The 5,216-nt window shown below is 30.3% G+C and overlaps 1 pseudogene; it reads right to left on the bottom strand.

Moving 5' to 3' along the window:
• Nucleotides 1-4,880: 4,880 nt before the first annotated feature.
• On the bottom strand, nt 4,881-5,014 carry LOC145249190 (U2 spliceosomal RNA; annotated as a pseudogene).
• Between the last annotated feature and the right edge of the window lie 202 nt (nt 5,015-5,216).

Raw genomic sequence — 5,216 nt, 5'->3', positions numbered from 1 at the left:
TAATATTGATAAATTATAATAAACATGTCCATTACTTTTCTTTTTTTATCAATAAATATACTTGGTTGATAATTAAAGAACACAATGTTTATTGTAATAAAACTTGTGATCTATAACATCAAATTGTATAAATTAAAGTTTCCTTTCTCAATTGAAACAAACAACATATCCCACACTAAAAATGAGGATTTTACTATTGCCTTTTAGATCATTTTTTAACAATGTTTCTCTTCTTACTTTCAGCATCAGAAAATATAATTTTCTACACGTGTTTCATGCATACCACACAAACGTATATGTGACCAACATTTTACCTCTGATACATTTTTTTCCAATTTCCTTTCACCATTGTCATTATCATTAGTACAGTTTTCGTTTTGTCTTTAAAATGAAGTTGTACATGTTTCTTAATACTTCGAAACCAAATATATCAAAAAATAATTTTTTTCACTTACAAAATTTTCATGATATTTCTTTGACAATCATATTTGTTTTTAATTGAATTCAGCATATGATTCTTACTGCTTTATCACCTTTTATCTTATATTTCTTTTTCTTCATGCCAAATATTTTAAATATCAAATTTTTGCTCATTTCTTAAATTGAATTAAAAAAATGGATTTTTTTATTCCACCAATATTGTATAAGGCTCAATTCCATTGAACACAGTGTTTTATATAGTAAACATCAGCATTTGTTTCTATTTTATTTCAAATACTGTTTCATTTCACTTTCTCGATAATCATTTACATCTTTGGGGTGCAACAGGGAACATGTAGAGTGATATATCAAACATGAATTGGAACTTTATAACAATAGGTATCTAGAATTTCCACATACCAGTGTGGATAGTTTTAAATATTTACAAACTTACAATTTACACACTATAAACAAATGTATCTTTTTTTCTTTTCTTTGCTTATTTCTCGAACCTAAACTTATCATTAACTAAACCTAAACTTTGTTTACTGCATTTTGTGTATATATTTTATAATGGGTGAAATAAATAAAACTTAATTTGGCTAATATCATTTGTAGTGGCATGCACTATTGACATATATAAAATCACAGGTGACAATCCTTGATTCCAGTTTCGTATAAGCACAAAATATCTATCATTATTTCGATTTGTTGTTCATGATAAAAATTTAATATTGATACATTGTAATAAACATTTCCATTGCTTTTATCTTTTTATCAATACATATACTTGGTTGATAATTAGAGGACACAACTAACCCTATACTTTGCTTTACTTTGTTTTGTATATATATTTTGTATTGTGTGGAATTAACAAAGATTCATATGCAGGAATCTGTTGATACATTCCAAGAATCCCAATGCGACCAACAAACTTGAAAGACTACAATTTCTTTTTACTATGACCAATAAGAAAGCTCAAGGACTAAGTTGTTGGACTCATCCTGATCACCATTTTAAATTATTGTTAACAGTAAGTTTAACATTTTAAGTACAGAATAATATTTCTTTTGACATTTATAAATTACTATTTTCTGTGACAGATGTTACTTTTTCAATATTGATTGTACCCTCTTTTGTGTTTTTAAATTTTGCATACAATAATATTAAGCACACCATACCAAGACCACAATTTCAGTATCTAATAAACTTCCTACCAAGGTCAATGTTTTCAAGTGACAACGGAGAGTATTCATGTTATGTTTCACATTTTTATGTTTTGAAATATTTTGCTGCTTAATATCAAATTCAGCAGATGAGTTCTTTCTTATGCATCAAACAATTACATTTTCTGATATTCATTCAAACTAATTATTGAAAATCAATTTCATATTTTCTTTACAAAAATATTACTATGCTTGATTTCATCAAGTGGTGCGAATCTGTTTTTTACACTAACAATGTGCACATTTTTTGAAGAATAAAAATTTTTTTTTTTTTTAAGGTGGTGAAGGTGATCCGGGGAGTGTTTTTTTTTTTTTTTTTTCCAAAAAAGGTACTTTTTACGAATGGGTATCCAAGAAACATTCAGTATTTTGTCAGAAATTAAGATTTTCATTGACGACTCTCAATACTATCAGAAATGACCAATCTACACAATACAAACTAACTGTTTTGTTGGCTTTTTATTCTAACTCCAAACTAACCCATAACTACATATTGCTTTTATTTTGCAAATTTGATTTCCTTTAGTTTATATTGTGTAGCTGAATCAGAAATTGATTTAACTTTTGTCATTTGTAATTAACATGCTTTCAGCGCAATTACTACAGTGTAATCACACATGATATACCAAAATAAAAACACTTCAGATAAAGTCTTCTTACATAGAATTCAGTTTCTTACATGACATCTGATGAAGTCAGTACAAACGTTACAAACTAATACTTGAAAAACAATTTGACATTTACTGTACTACAATATCATATTTGTATAGAAGTAGAAATCTGGATACCTATTCTGATACCTAATAAAAGAAATGACACTCTTTGGGGCGGATTTTGATGATAACAAGTCACTAATAAGAAATTATAATAAACATTGAAATAATTTAAGAATTTTACCAAAATAAAATTGCATGGTAATCACCCAATTTCTGCCACAAAATTTTAATTGGCAAAACTCATAAACAGAAAATATATATTTTCTAATTTCATCTTTTTTTTTTACATAATCTGATTTGATGTTTTCCTAAATATTCAAATCACTATTTTTTTGCTGCTTAATATCAAATACAGCAAATGAGTTATTTTTTATGCATCATACAATTACATTTTCTCATTCATCCAAACTAATCACTGAACATCAATTTCATATTTTCTTCACTAAAATATTACTGTGCTTGATGTCATCAAGTAGAGCGGATCATTTTTTTTTCATTTGTTCACACATTTTTCCAATTTATATATATTTTGTCTAAGATTCCTAGCCTATGTCATTGCATACCAATCTGTTTATTAAAAGTTAAGGTTCACTGTAAACACATACGTTACACCAAAATAAAAACGCTTCAGATAATGTCTTGATATTCAATTAAGTTTCTCACATGACATCTTATGAAGTTAGTAGAAATGTTACAGACTTTTGAATCTCAAACACTTTCAATACTGTGCACTGATATTTTCTTTTTTGGAATATAAGCACATTCATGATTTTTTTTACAAACGCCAACAAATGTCACATTTTGTAGCAATGTACTGAAACAATTATAAAAATAGGTATCTAGGAAAAGGCCACTACATATGTTATAAATTCCAAATTTCCACAACCTGGCAAATACTGGTACACGCTAGCAAATTTAGATTTGTAATTACAGAATATGATTCTAATTTTTTCCTTTGCTCTTTATTCTAACACTACACTAAGTTTACTGTTTTATTTCGCTACAGTTGATATTGTGTAGAACAATAAGAAAATCATAGTGAACAATGCATTCAACAAAATTTCACACACATTTCTACATACCTATATCTAATAAGTTCAAAAGAAAGGACACACTTAGGGAGGTATTTTGGTGGTCAAGTCACTAAATAGAGATTAGCTGGTTTCCCGGCATAGCCCAAGATGTAATAAAGATTGACTGAAATACATGTTCTAGCTGGTTTCTAGGCGTTGCCAGGGATGTAATATAGACACATTATGTTGTATATTACCTGTTCTCTTCTCCCTAAGGTAAAACAATTTCATGTACATGCTGTAAATTACCTACACTAGGGATAAAACATGAACAATACCAGTCCTAGGGTAGATAAAACAAATAATACATAGAGATGAAAGATTCCTCTCCCCTAAGAATAAAACATATATTCAATATCTGCTTTTGTTTTTTCATTGTTTATACGGTCCCGAGCAACGCCGGGTAGCCCTGCTAGTATATATATAAAAGGCAAAAATCGGTGTGTATGTATGTATGTATGTATGTATGTTTGTTTGTAACGCTAAAACTTTTGAAAGACGGAACCAGAGTTGACAAATTTGGTATCATATTGCACCTTGATCACCCGGATGACAAATATCGAAATTTCACGTCAAACGGACCAGTAGAAAGGGGTCAACTGATCGTTTTTCTCCTAGGGGGGCCCCCAAAAAAACCTGTCATTTTAACGTTATTCAATACGTGTCACGTGACGTGACGTCAGCTCAAACTTTTGACAGACACAACCAAAGTTGACAAATTATGTATCATATTGAACCTTGATCACCCGCATGACAAATATCGAAATTCCACACCAAACGGACCATTAAAAGGGGGTGAACTGATCATTTCTCTCCTAGGGGGGCCCCCCAAAAAACCTGTCATTTTAATGTTAATATTACATAATCCAAAAACGCTTAGTCATGTCACGTGACGTGACGTCAACATCCAGTAATGGCGAACAAATGTAAACAAACACTTTGTTTTACCGATACTTTTGTAATTTCTCTTCTGCTTTGTTCTAGAGATTATTAAACTCCATGACAATGTCTCCAACGTATTTAACTGGTTAAAAATAGTATTTATACAAGAGTTTTAACGAAAAATATCAGGAAAAAATGTACAGGAATAAAAAAAAATTCAGCTTTCAAAATATTCGTCGATAAAAAAAACGATCTTTATATTTACGCTAGCCATTTTGTATATTACCACGTGACCTGCTATCTCTTAAACTGGAGGGGGGGGATCCACTTGAATCCAACAAAACCAGTAATTTTTTTTTCTATTATATATACAGCATTTTCTATAAAATTAAGTGTAGACTTTATAATTAAAACAAAAAATGTTATTCATACTAAAAAAAAAAAACGCTTAGTCATGTCACGTGACGTGACGTCAACATCCACTAATGGCGAACAATTGTACCTATTTACTATGCCTCCCCACGGGACAGAGTTAGACACCAGGGTCGTTTTTTAACGTGGAGAAAAGGTACAAAAATAAAAATTGTCTCAGTCGTGGAGGATTTCTCCTCCACCGAAAGAGAACAAGAAATAGAAGTGCAGCATCTGAAGAACAGATACTACACTTTGATCTTGACCAAAAGGCCAAGAATGCGAACAATTGTAAATAACAACTTTTTTCACAAAACCAACACCGTCTTTCTTTTTTTTCTCTCTCTTTCTCTCTCTCACCCACTTACTCTTCCCTCTCTCTCACCCTCTTTCTCTTGACGTCACACCACTGTTAAACTGTGGGGGGGGAACACATTCCCAGGCATTATCTCCTATAGATGCACATTTTATTAGAAATTCAGCTTTCA

The sequence above is a fragment of the Euprymna scolopes genome, chromosome 27 (assembly GCF_053919585.1).
Source record: "Euprymna scolopes isolate OS-2025 chromosome 27, ASM5391958v1, whole genome shotgun sequence".
Classification (NCBI taxonomy): Eukaryota; Metazoa; Mollusca; class Cephalopoda; order Sepiida; family Sepiolidae; genus Euprymna; species Euprymna scolopes.
The sequence above is the reverse complement of the archived record's forward strand: the minus strand, read 5'-3'. Positions and strand labels throughout refer to the sequence as shown.